The 14,498-nt window shown below is 37.9% G+C and overlaps 1 protein-coding gene and 1 pseudogene across 2 annotated transcripts in view; both read right to left on the bottom strand.

The window, feature by feature from the left end:
- The window catches only part of SNTG1 (syntrophin gamma 1), a 1,290,858-nt gene that overhangs the window by 708,864 nt on the left and 567,496 nt on the right, over positions 1 to 14,498 (bottom strand). The gene's annotated exons all lie outside the window — the stretch shown is intronic.
- On the bottom strand, positions 10,395 to 11,709 carry LOC141145993 (translationally-controlled tumor protein homolog; annotated as a pseudogene).

Genomic DNA, 14,498 nt, shown 5'->3' with positions numbered 1-14,498 from the left:
GATAGAAAACATAAAGGGATTTTCCGTTTTTTAGCAATATGTGCCAATAACACTGCCCTGCGTATATTATCGCCTGCCTGTCTATTTGGCATGAAGCCTACTTGATCTCTATGTATTAATTTTCCTATAATGCTATTGAGGCATTTTGCTATTATTTTTGCTAATAATTTAATATCGAGGTTTAACAGAGAGATAGGCCGATAATTCACACAGGAAGTATCATCAGAAAGGGGTTTTGGGATCATACAAACAATTGCCATTAGTGTTTCTTGCCGAAAAGAATGTCCATCTAGAAGTTTGTTAAAAGTTTCAGTGAGAATGGGAGAGAGTATTTCTGAGAATGTTTTATAGTATAAAGCCGAGTAGCCGTCTGGGCCTGGTCTTTTGTTAAGTTTTAGGTCTTTTATGGCGTTAGCAACTTCATCTATAGTTATAGGCTCATCCAAACTGCTTTTTTGATTCTGAGATAACTCAGGTAAGGTTATTTTTGAGAAGAAGGATTCAGCTTCTGTAGGATTAAATTCATTGTTTGTCTTGTATAAAGTTGCGAGATGTCAGTGAAATTTATGGACTATTTTAACTGGATTACAAGTGTAAACATTTTTTGATAATTTCAAACGTATTGGTTTGAAAGATTTGTTAGTTGAATTTAATGCTCGAGCCAAATATGTACCTGGTTTGTTTGTATTCATGTAGAAATTGTGTTTGGAGCGTTTGAGGTATTTATCAACTGACTCAGTGAGAAATAGATCGTATTCCAATCTAGATTTTTCCAGATGAGATTTTGTACTCTGAGATGGATTATCTTGAAATGATATGTAGGCTGCATTAAAATTGAGTTCTAGTTTTTTTGCTAGATTTTTGCGTTCCCGTTTAAATAGTGCCATTTGTCTTTGTATTGTACCATGCAAGACAGGCTTATGAGCTTCCCACAGTGTTATTGGGGAGATGTCTGTTGTATTATTAATTGATATGTATTCCTTTAAAGCTTGTTCAATGGCCATCTGATGTAGTGGGTGTTTGAGCATTATGTCCGGTAAGTACCACGTTGGGTCATGCGCTTTTGGTATGGCTGAGGCTATAGTAGTGTATACTGCATTATGGTCAGACCACGGAATCGGAATTATATCTGATGCAATAATTTCTGGTATCATTCCTATTGTTAGAAAAATATGATCTATTCTGGTGAAGGTTTGATGAGGGTGCGAGAAATAAGTGAATTTCTTTTTCATTGGGTTACTTTCTCTCCATGAATCTACCAGATTGTATTTGGAAAGAAGTTGAGAAAAAGGTAATCTAGAGGTTATTTTGGATGGTGTAAAAGGTGATTTATCTAGAAATGGGAGGAGGACCTGGTTCGAATCCCCACACATTATCACTGTTCCTATTTTGTGTGTATTAATCACTTGTAATATATGTGAGAGGAATGGTGTAGGTTGTTTGTTAGGAGCGTAGTAGGATATCACCGTGATTGCTCTATCCATTATATAACCCATGAGTATCAGATATCTACCTTCTGGGTCTTTAATTTCTGATGATAAGGTGAATGGTGTGGATCGGTGAAATGCAATTAGAGTTCCCCTTTGCTTGGTACAGGCAGAAGCCGTGTAAATTTGTTGATAAAAAGGAGAAATATATTTTGGAGTAGAATCTTTGGTGAAGTGTGTTTCTTGGAGGCATACTATGTGAGCCTTCTTGTTATGGAAAGTACGGAAGGCTTTGGTCCTTTTTTGAGGGACATTTATTCCCTGAACATTCAGGGAAAGTATATTCAGTGGTGCCACGGCAATAGATCAAATAGTTTTGACTTACTTTTTCTTATGCAGAGCTAACTGCGCAGATCAACCTGTGTGGACTGAAGAGATGAATAGATAGAAAAGAAACCAGTGAATTCTGGAGTAAAGAGTAAACAAAAAACATATGAGATTAGATGATACATTGTATAAATTATTTTTTGCAAGTAATCACAATTTACCCGTGAAAGAGAATAAATATCTCTCTCAGGGGAATAAGTGCCTTTGTCACACTCCCACATAATATGGTTGGGAGAATGAGGAGGGCTAATGGGGGTACACGGATCTTCCGCTTACAGGAGAGAAGTGCTATGTCAAAAGACATCAAAATGATATTTCATTAATTGGAGTGCAGAATATAGTTTTTGTTGAAATTATTTATTCCAGGGTGGTTGTATATAGTTAGTCTTGCCCTAGGCTAAATAATTCAGTTAGAAAGGTACTGTTAATAACTTTGGTATTGATGAAGATAGTTTGAATTATTTTGGGATTTTAACCCTTTTAGAGTAAACAATTACATATTTTATTCATATGTAACTGTTTAGATATGTTAACTCATAAAATTGAGGTTGTATTGCTTCAGATTAGAATAAACAAAAACATAATTCTAGGAACTAGTTAGGTAATAATATATTTGTTTTAAGAAAAGAAAGAAAAAGCCTCCATTACTTCTGGATTATTGAACATATTTGTCCTAAAAAATAATAAATCTATTGTTATTACCTGATAATATATAACTGAACAAGAATTTCCTTATTTCACTTATATATTCTAAGGCTATATGAATCAGAAGTAATAAGAAATATAACTGGAATGTAACATGATCCCACACAGTGTGTGACTATCAGAATGCAGTTACATTCAGTTATAAATATAGGTTTTTTATAGAGAACCATCTCTTAGTATAATAAATGAAGAGATATCAGGAATTAGGATGTCAGTCCATTGAATCTTCTTGGTCCATGGATGATGTGGCATAACGGCCTCTTTTGTGAGAATGATGATTCCCATTTTGTTCTGAAATTTTCTGGGTGCTGCCTGAAGGTGAAGATGATGCCATTCTTCTGCGTGTGGGAGTGTTGCTGCTTGTGGGTTCTGTCAGATTTAATTTTAAAAGGGTTTGTTGTAGTTCATCTGCTGATCTGCTTCTGTAAATTGTACCTTGGTAGTTAAATCTGACTGAAAAGGGTAAGCCCCATTGATACATAATGTTGTGGCATTGCAGTTCCATTAGTTGGGGTTTCATGGATCGTCTTTTAGTAATAGTAAGTTGTGATAGGTCAGCAAAAATTTGATAATCGTGTCCTTGAAAATGAAGTTCCTTTTTTTCTCTTGCAGCAATTAGTATTTGTTCTTTCGTTCTGTAATAATGAAATTTTGTGATTATATCACGTGGGGGTCCATCTTTCTTTTTGGCTGTGAGGGCTCTGTGTACTCTGTCCAGTTCTAAACGTTCAATAGGGATATCTGGCTTTAGTTCTTGTAATAGAGCAGTAATAGTAGATTGCAGGTCTGTCACAGTTTCAGGTATTCCCCTTATGCGCAAGTTTGAACGTCTGGCTCTATTTTCGTAATCTTCGAGCTTAGTTTGAAGTATTAAATTCTCTTTTTTTAATTGTTCCAATTCTGTTATATTTTCTTGGGTTGTAATTTCAATTTCATCCATTTTTATTTCTAAGGCTGTGGTGCGGTTTCCCAGCTCTCTTATTTCTTTGGTTAGGCTTTTTGTTATTTGGTCTGAGGTTTGTTTTAAAGCCTTATGAAGCATCTTTTCAAATTGTAATAATATTACTGGGGATACTGAGGAGGCTTGTGGAGAAGTTTGTGAGAGGATTTGTTCTGTATCTGACTCAAATGGAGAGTCTTGCTGTGACATTTTCTGTCTGTGAGAGCGCCCTGATGCTGTATCTTGTGAGGTGACTGGAGCTGCTTCAGCTGCAGTGAGTGCCTGTGAGCTCTTTGTGAGGTGATTTTTATTTCTGCCACGGTTTCCTCCCAGTACCATATTTCCTGCCCAAACTTTCACAGTTTGTTCCCTGGGGCAAAAAGGTTCAAATGGATACCTTTTGAGCCTGCAGGCTCCGCTTTGTCCTTCTCTTCTCTCCTCAGCGGTGTGGAGCTCTAACAATGCATGTCTGCTCTGCTAGGCTCCGCCTCCTGCCTTGGCCTGCCATTTTTGAGTACAGCTTCCAAAGTTTAGCTCCTCTTTATTAAAGAAGAAAAAAACACTTTTATCTTCCCCTATTGGGTTCAACCTTTTATGGCTCCTATTGTTATGACTTTTCCCCCTGTGTCAGCCATAAGGACCAATGGAAACTCTTCTGTCATTCTGTCAAAGTGGTAGAAGCATCAAGGAAAGAAGATTGATTGGGGAATGTCATGTAGACAATAAAAGTATGCTTTGGAGGCCTAATCAATCAACATCCATAGTAATTTACCCAGTAATTAAATGTAATTAAGTGGCAAATTTTCCCTATTTATTAGCATTAATATATTTCACCTCTTCCCCAATTATCGTAAAATGTAATTCTGACATATTATATTCTGTTTAAAGCTGAATGTTAATTATGACTCTTAATTGCATTTCATAATGCTTTGTGTCAATAGATATTTAGCCAAAAATTATACAGATATTAAAGCAAAAAAAATTTAAAATAGTATTTGATATCTTAACTGGCATTTTCACAACATGTAGCAAGCATCACAATCATATTATGTAATTTAACTGTGCAATTTATTATAAGACACCATTAGTGTTTAATTAAAAGTGGTGGGGTGTAGTTTGTGATGATAGATTTGCATTTCTGCTTCATTAGAAATCTAAGCTTCCAGAATTGGTCTACAGATTGTAAAGATTATTATTTGAATCAAGATAAAGCAAATGTGCTACCTGACATTCTGAGCATAGATAATTCATAAATATGCAGGCTGTGTAGGATGCAGTCATCCCAGGCTAGCTTTGCTCTACTCCACTCACTGAAAGCCAGTATTTTATTAATAGACACACAACCTCTATATGAAGGAAAAATAAAATGTAAATATTATACTCCTTTTAGTCATCTATATTACACAACACAGTTTAGCTGTTCTTGTATCACAAAGGGAAAAAACTGAATATTTTAATTGATAATTTTTTTTCATGTATGCCAGTACCATGTCTTAAAGTAAAACTGTGGTTCTCCCTAGCAGAGCAAAGCAACAAGTTTAATTTGTTACTCCTACCAAGTATGATCTACTTCCTATTGCTACCCTATTACCCAACCTTTTCAGGAGCAAAAGAAACAAAAAAACAGGTACTTTTGGGTATGTTGGATCATGTTACTCACTTAACTTCTTCCAGTGTTGCTTGGAAATTGACCATCCAGGCACCCAGTGTTGCCACATGGGAGTGAGTAGAGAACCCTTACCTCTAATCAGAGGAACAGTAAACTTTTTCTCCCTGCTCCTTGGCAGAAAAAAGGATTGTGAGGAAGAAAATGGAAAGTCATTATAAGAAATCCTGTAATCATTCCTAAATTATCTTTTTTTGTGTGTGTGTGTGTGTGTGTGTGTGTGTGTGTGTGTGTGTGTGTGTGTGTGAAAATGTCACGTGTAAACAAATTGTTTTATTGCTTTCATTTATGCTTCGGTTCACACTGCCGCCACTTGTCTGTTGAAGAAGTCGTATGCAAACCGCGATGGAGTCGCACAGGGATTTCAGATTCAAAGTTGTGCGAAAGTCGCGCGACTTTGAAGTCACGGCAGAGTGAACAAGGGCTAAAGGTAAAAGTAGTACTAAAATCTCCAAGTGACACAGCACTATAGCTGAAAACCATGCAACTCCTACAATAATTTTAGTGAGTTCACTTAATACAGTGAAGATACCTAAAACTCAATACAAATATTTGTGTGTGTTTATAATGAGTTAATACACCCATGTGAAACTGTAAAAAATGTAATAATACATAGTATTGAAAATACCACTTGCCTTATGCTTTTGTGAATGGATCTTGAAGCACAACTCCAACCAAAAGTTTTTTTTTTTAAAGCAGTAGTAAATCGCTGTATTAGGAAAAAAAAATTCCCCTGCAAAATAATAGCATAATGTGCTAGTATGCGATGCATATTAGCACATTATGAAATACCTGCCTTAATACGAAGCCCTCCAGTGGTGCACTGTCACCCATGATAGGGCTTCCATCTTCCCCCGGTCTTCCTTTTGGGTTTGAGAACTCCGGCTGTGTGAGTGGCCGAAACCGCGATGACATCATTTTCGTGCATGTGCTAGTATGCGATGCATATTAGCACATTATGAAATACTTGCCCTAATACGAAGCCCTCCAGTGGTGCATTGTCACCCATGATAGGGCTTCCATCTTCCCCCGGTCTTCCTTTCGGGTTTGAGGACTCCGGCTGTGTGAGTGGCCGAAATCCCGATGAAGCAAACTTCCGCGCATGTGTGTGCACGGTATGCCAGACCTTCAGAGTGCACGCGCTGGTGATGTCACTGGCTGCATGCAGGGTGAAGATATCCTAAACGGTGCACATTTAGAAGATATCCATGTCACCTACAGGTAGGCCTTATTGTAGGCTTACCTGTAGTTAAAAATCACAAAGCAGACTTTACTACCGCTTTAAGTTTTGGATAGAGTGTGGATGGGTTAGAATTCTGCCAGATTTTTTAATTTTTTCTATGTCTCAATAGACGAGATGTCTCTTTGTTTTGGTGGTCTGTGACACACATCACTTAATCAGGAATTGAAGGAAAATCTTCCATACAGATAGAATCAGAATACTGACTAAAGCTGGCTTACACTAGATTAGATGTGTAAATTTGTATGAAAATTCTCAGCACATTTGATGAACGGAAGTTGTTCGAAAGTAGTTCAAAATTTTGTTTGCTTTTAACATTTGAGTTTGGAACAAATTGACTTTACCAAACGAAAACCACATACACTGTTAGAAATTAGTTTATTGAAGAAAAATTTTGCATCCTGCTCCTTGGGATTTTCTTGGCTCTGCGGTTGAAAACAAACTTCAGTTTGACCCCATTAATGATTAGAAAATTGAATGAAAATTCTTAAAATGTAAAATTTCTAACAAAAGTCTACTCATGCATACGCAATTTAAAGTTCTGAACTATCTGCGCTCTTCTAGATTTCCTTGTTGTTCCTAACACCGGTCAAAGTGATATCTTTTTCTCACTTTCTGATTCATCTGACGTCCATCAAATAGAAAGTAAGGTGGCTATATCTCCCACGTGTAATAACAAGTTGGCAAGGTTTCAATTGTCTGTGTCATCCACAACAAACAGAAAATCTGGAGATGAGAATTAATAACTCCCATAATGAAATGTAGATCATAGGAGTTCTTTATATTCCAGAGCTGCATTTTATATTCAGTCGGAGACTAATAAAGGCCAGTTATAACGGGTCTGTAGAACATGTTTCTAGGCTCTGTTAGTGTACAGAAGGACCTCCAGCAATCCATAAGCATTAGAAAGAGACTGAACATGTAAATGATGTAAAATCAAACTGTCAATCAAATACTTTTAAAGGATGATTTATTTTAGCATGCACCATTATGTTAATAAAATAGAAGAAAACAGCAACAGAAGTAATAAGGAACTAAGTCCAACTCCTGCACTGAATCAGCATTTTTAAATTGGATCAATCACCAGTTCCCCCTGAGACTGATTCACCTAGTATATAAAAAGAAAGGTGAGGCGGAAAAAGCACATTGGGACTTTGTGTTAGGCAATGAAAGGGTAAATTCATATGCCTTCATCCCTATCAGGCCGGTTTCACACTGGGGCGGTGGGTGTGTCGGCGGTAAAACGCCGCAATTTTTAGCTGTGCTTTACCCTCGCTAGCGGCCGAAAAAGGGTTAAAACCGCCCACAAAGCACCGCTGCAGCGGCGCTATGCCGGCGGTATAGCCGCGCTGCCCCATTTATTTCAATGAGCAGGAGTGGTGAAGGAGCGGTGTATATACCGCTCCTTCACCGCTCCAAAAATGCTGCTAGCAGGACTTTTGTCAGCATCCTGCTAGTGCACCGCTCCAGTGTGAAAGCCCCCGGGCTTTCTCAGTGGAGAGACAGCAGCGGCTGTTTCAGGTTGGTTTGCAGGTGCTATTTTTAGCGCAATAACGCCTGCACAATGACCCAGTGTGAAAGGGGTCTTGGTGTTCAAAAGACGAGGGTAGGTTTGGACTTTATATGAAGCACACGCCTAAAAATTAGGTATGCAAGGACATGTTTATTGATTCCTGCATGATATTAACTACATGGTAAAAATAGAATAAATAACAATACATAACATCTTCGGAATTATTATATATACACACATATTCCTTTATAATTGATGTTGTACAGCAATAGGGGTACTATAATGTAACCCATCAATCTGATTGGTAGTAAACATGGGTAATCTTGAAGGTAATATGCCTACTCAATATATAGTACTGAAAAATCTCAAACACATGATTGCAAGGGTGTAGCATATGACAGTAGATCTACAAGTTTCATGGGTATTCCCATTCATCAGGAGCAAGTGTAAATTGGATATATCTATAATAAAAAATACAAATGAATATAAAATAATCTAGTAGTTAGCACAGAGGGGAATAAAAGGAAGAGGGGGGACCAATCAGTATTCCCAAACACTCTTACCTACAGGTAAATTCAATATACAAGGGGTAGTGTTAGCATCTGAAGGCACCATGGGAAGCAACATCCCAGGGGGCTGAGGCAGCAATATCCACGGCCACACGGTGGCACAAACAGCAGTGTATAGAACATCTGTAAGGGTGTAGTCTCCAATGGGCGATTGTGGTATGAGAAAATACTATGTGAGATTCCCAGGAGATTTCTGTGGAAAAAACTGTGTATAAATATATAGGACTGCACAATTGTCAAAGAGGAAAGCTAAAGCCTAAAGGGGATATAGTAGTGTCAAAAGGTCAATGGAGAGTAAACGCACTAAATGATAAGAACCACATACCTCACCAGAGCTGATAGTGATAAAGGAGAGTACCAAAAGAAAGGAAAACCAGTAAACAGTACAAGATAGTACCTTAAACTGGAAAAAGAAGGCATGGTAACAGAGGTGCATATGGTCTCAAGATAGATAAAACAAGTGCTCCACCAGCATATGGTATTTGTAACAACAGTAAGCCATGGATTACTGCCAACGTCACGCTACGTGATCAAAGGGAGGCAGCGTCGAGTGAACGCCCACCCCCGTCTGGCAAGAATGAAGGAGGAAGGGAAGGCCCTGGTGCAAATCGCAGCTCCTGGAAATGAAGAACCAAAGGCGCCTCCAGCTATCACACACTGATACATAATAGTAACACCCAAAGTACCAACAAGGATCATGATAGCAATTAATAGTCATTTATAATTAAAATTAGAATACATATGCTACCTTGGAGAGTGCTTCTATCCCATAAATTATTATATAAAAAGAAAGGGGAGGGGAAAAAGGACATTGGGACTTTGTGTGAGGCAATGAGTGGGTAAATTCATATGCCTCCACCCCTATTAGTGTTCAAAAGAGGGGGGTAGGTTGGGACTTTATATGAAGCACACTCCTAAACATTGGGTATGTGAAGACATGTTTAATGATTCCTGCATAATATAACTACAGTACATGGTAAAAATAGAATAAATAACAATACATAACATCTTGATAATTCATATACTGTATATACACACAAATTACAATATAATTGATGTTGCACAGCAATAGGGGTACTATAATGTAACCCATCGATCTGATTGGTAGTAAACATGGGTAATCTTGAAGGTAATATTTTTACTCAATATATAGTACTGAAGAATCTCAAACACATGATTGCAAGGGTGTAGCATATGACAGTAGCTCTACGCATTAAAATAAAAATACAAATGAATACAAAATAATCTAGTAGTTGGCACAGAGGGGAATAGAAGGAAGAGAGGGGACCAATCAATATTCCCAAACACTCTTACCTAGGGGCAAATTCAATATACAAGGGTAGTGTTGGCAGCTGAAGGCGCCATGGGAAGCAACATCCCCGGGGGCTGAGGCAGCAATATCCATACCAAAAGAAAGGAAAACCAGTAAACAGTAGAAAATAGTACCTTAAACTAGAAAAAGAAGGCATGGTAACAGAGGTGCATATGGTCTCAAGATTCACTTAGGTCAACTATAATATTTTGACGTATGAACAACTCATTTTTTGACTGATGTGTCTGCACCCCAAGCAGCCCATGTTTTACCAGAACAGGGATGCCTAGGTGACACATGCATCCGTTGTGCTGGCAATCATGTAGATGTCTATAAAGATGCAGCAGCTGTTGCATCTTTAATGTTACTTCCCTGTGGGTGAACAGTCCCTGAACACACCCAGAGTGAATTTGGGGACACTCACCTGCATGCTTCCGCACCCACATGGATGTCATATTGGGGTACAGTGGCTGTGTCTGTGCAGCCACTGTGTGCCAGTAGACATGAATGGGAGATTGCAGTGACCAGTTAAAGTGACACTAAACTTTGACTTAAAGAAAAAATTCTATGCAAGTCTGTATTCTTCTTTGTTTTTTTTTTCTTTTAGAGTTGGTTGCATCAAACGATCCAAATGGTTAACATTTTTAAAGTTCCAAGCCATCTAAGAAGAAAATCATGAAGGGAGTTATACCATCCTCGTGGTAATCAAAAAAAAACATCATAACCTCTGGGTCCATTGACTCTCCTGTAAAAAAATGAAATTTTTTGAAGTTTCCAATAATTTCTTTGACTTTTTCTACTGCTCCAGTCCTGAAAGTACTCTTCAAGGATTATTCTTCTCTAGATGACTTTTAATGGCTTTCATATAGTCTTTAATATATCATTTGAATGCATACTTTGAGAAACCACTTTCTTGACGTTTATGGTTCATCACAAAGTCAACTCCTAATACTGTTACACCATCACCTCCCTAATCCTAGCACATCAATGTCACCTTCTCTTCAGGTGATGGTCTTTCCTTCAGCTTCAATAAACAGCCAATTGCAGACTTCTTTTGTTGGGTAGATGTCTGAGAACATTTCATCATTGCTGATGGCACATTTGTAGATGATCATAGTGACGGTGAATTGGGAGTCAGCATCGCGGAGCGGCGTATGGGAGCTTTAGCTCCGGATTAGGGTGCGCATTAAAAAGGCACAAGTCTATATTCTTAACTCATTAAAAGTACTCCCTACTCTGATCTCAACCTCCTTCAAATCTTTTTTTTTTTTGTTTTGATTTTTTTTCTGCTGAGATCTGACTTCCCATCAGAGGGTGGCTACATTTATTCTCAAGGATTATTATTATTATTATTCAGGATTTATATTGTGCCAACAGTTTGCACAGTGCTTTACAACATGAGGGCAGACAGTACAGTAACAATACAATTCAATACAGGAGGAATCATAGGGACTTCCTCCTTCAGGCTTACAATCTAGGAGGGAAGGCCAAGTGATACAAAAGGTAATAACTGTTGGGGATGAGCTGATGGAGAAAATGAAAGTATAGTTGTTAGGTCGAGGCAGGGTAGGCTTCTCTGAAGTGAAAAGTTTTCAGGGATCGCCTAAAAGTGGATGGAGTAGCATATAGTCAGACAGATGGGGTAGGGAGTTCTAAAAAATGGGAGAGGTTCAGGAGAAGTCCTGGAGTCAAGCATGGGAGGAGGTGACTCACTGTATGTAGGAACTATAAGATTTGTAGTATGCATAGATCAGTGCACATGGCACTGGTACTACTCATTCCAAACAAATAGAGATGAGTTGGAAAAGGAAAAGTTACCAAGCTCTCAGAGAATGTTCCAAGGAGGCAAAAAAACACAGTAACACAGTAACACATAAAAATGAAATCTCAGGGACATTATGAATTGTTGTGTATGGATTATTTTATATTTTTTATAAGAACAAAAAGGCAATCTGAGAGAGCACCATGTCAAGCTTAAATGTGCTCTTCAGAGTTCATTCTTGATGTAAACACATTTGCCAGAAAGCTATGCAAATGAGGAAAGTTTAGGATTTGTTTATTTACATTAAATTGGGCACTCAATGTTATTTCTCTGTGTTAATGTTTCATATACAAAAATAATTATATGATAAAGGAACAACATACTGTATGTTCCAATATTATAAGGGAATTTAAACATTGATCTTCTATGCATTCATAAAAATACTTTTTATGGGAGAAGACTGCAAATACAACTAAAATGTTGTGTTTCTACCAAATTAACAAAAGGTAGAAGGGGGAAAAAAACACATCAATATGTTCAAGACCAAGTATAACTAGAGGATGATCAATTGAGGATATTTGCATATTCTCATTTAATATGCATAACATTACTGTCATGACCTTTCTTTTTTAATTTCATTTGATTTTCTATAGAGAAAAGGAAATCTATTATTAAAGTAAACCTATCATGAGAGAAATATGGGACTCAATCTGATAAAAATCAAATTTTTGCAGAGGTCAAAGTAAACAGTCTACCTGCTTAGTAAATAAACTCCAATGACACATTTTAGGTGTGTGTAAAAGAAATTCAAAAATTTCTTCATCTTTCCTGATCAGTATACTTAGGCTGGGTCAGTGAATCAGAGCACTTAAGCTAATAAGTCAGCCAAGCAATTAGCATTTTCAGAGTGATCAGCATTGACATCCATCATTTTTGCCTGACATGTTTACCTATGCAATGCTAAAATCTGATGTAGGGTTTGAAATATATATTTAAGTTGTGCTCAAAAGTTTTCATACCCTGGCAGAAATTGTGAAATTTTGGCATTAATATTGAAAATATGACTGATCATGCCAAAAAAAGTTTCTTTATTTAAGGATATCAATCACATGAAGCCATTTTTTATCACAAAGTTCTTTGGATCCTTTTTAAATCATAATGATAACAGAAATCACCCAAATGGCCCAGATAAAAAGTTTAGATACCCTGGATTGTTTGGCCTTGGTACAGACACAGAAGGAAGCACACACAGGTTAAAATGGCAATTAAAGGTTACACGACTTGCCAACTGCCGCATGTACATATACGTCGACACAATGGCACAGACAGGCAAATGGGCGTACAGGTACATCCCATTAAATTTGCCGCCGTGTCTTAGCGTGCGCGCTGCCGCCCGCTGCGAGCTCCGTGAGTGTTATCCCGGGTCCCGCGGACTCAGTGTCCGCGGGTATACCCGCGATCATCTCACGGAGAGGATAAACGGGGAAATGCTGATGTAAACAAGCATTTCCCCATTCTGCCTAGTGACACTGATCCCCGCTCCCTGTAATCGGGAGCGGTGATCAGTGTCGTGTCACACATAACCCCTCCCCCCACAGTTAGAATCACTCCCTAAGACACACTTAACCCCTACAGTACCACCTGGTGGTTAACCCCTTCACTGACAGTCACATTTACACAGTAATCAATGCATTTTTAATCGCACTGATCGCTGTATAAATGGGAATGGTCCCAAAATAGCGCCAAAAGTGTACGATCTGTCCGCCATAATGTCGCAGTCATGATAACAATCGCTGATCGCCGCCATTACTAGTAAAAAAAAAAATTAATAATAAAAATGCCATAAAACTATCCCCTATTTTGTAGACGCTATAACTTTTGTGCAAACCAATCAATAAACGCTTATTGTGCACCAGTGCACAAAGCAAGGTCCATAAAGACATAGATGAGCAGAGTTTGGGGTGGAGGAACTTGACTGGCCTGCACAGGGTCCTGACATCAATCTGATAAAACACCCCTGGGATGAATTAGAGTGGAGACTGGGAGCCAGGCCTTCTTGTCCAACATCAGTGCCTGACCTCACAAATGCGCTTCTGGAAAGAAGGTTTAAACATTCCCACAGACACACTCCTAAACCTTGTGGACAGCCTACCCAGAAGAGTTGAAGCTGTTATAGCTGCAAAGGGTAGGCCAACCCTATATTGAACCATACATACTAAGACTGGAATGCCATTAAAGTGTGTAAAGGCAGACGTCCTAATACTTTAGACTATATAGTGTGCGTGTGTGTGTGATATATATATATATATACATATATATATATATATATATATATATATATATATATACAGTCATGCTCAAAAGTTTGCATACCCTGGCAGAAATTGTGACATTTTGCCATTAATATTAAAAACATGACTGATCATGCCAAAAAACTGTCTTTTATTTAAGGATAGCAATCACATGAAGCCATTTATTATCACATTGTTTTTTGGATCCTTTTTAAATTATAATAACAGAAATCACCCAAATGGACAAGATAAAAAGTTTACATACCCTGGAATGTTTGGTCTTGGTACAGACACAGAAGGTGGCACACACAGGTTAAAATGGCAATTAAAGGTTAATTTCCCACATTTGTGGCTTTTAAAATCACAATTAGTGTATGTGTATATATAGTCAATGAGTTTGTTAGCTCTCACATGGATGCACTAAGCAGGCTAGACACTGAGCCATGAGGAGGTAGAAAAGAACAGTCAAAAGACCTGGGTAACAAGGTAATGAAACTTTACAAAGATTGAAAAGCATATAAAAGGATATCCAATTCCCTGAATATGCCAATCAGTACTGTTTAATCACTTATTAAGAAGTGGAAAATGAGGGGTTCTTTTTTTTACCAAGCCAAGGTCAGGTAGACCAAGAAAGATTGCAGCCATAACTGGTGGAAGAATTGCTCAGGATACAAAGAAAAACCCAC

Source organism: Aquarana catesbeiana, linkage group LG05 (assembly GCF_042186555.1).
Source record: "Aquarana catesbeiana isolate 2022-GZ linkage group LG05, ASM4218655v1, whole genome shotgun sequence".
Taxonomy (NCBI): Eukaryota; Metazoa; Chordata; class Amphibia; order Anura; family Ranidae; genus Aquarana; species Aquarana catesbeiana.
The sequence above is the reverse complement of the archived record's forward strand: the minus strand, read 5'-3'. Positions and strand labels throughout refer to the sequence as shown.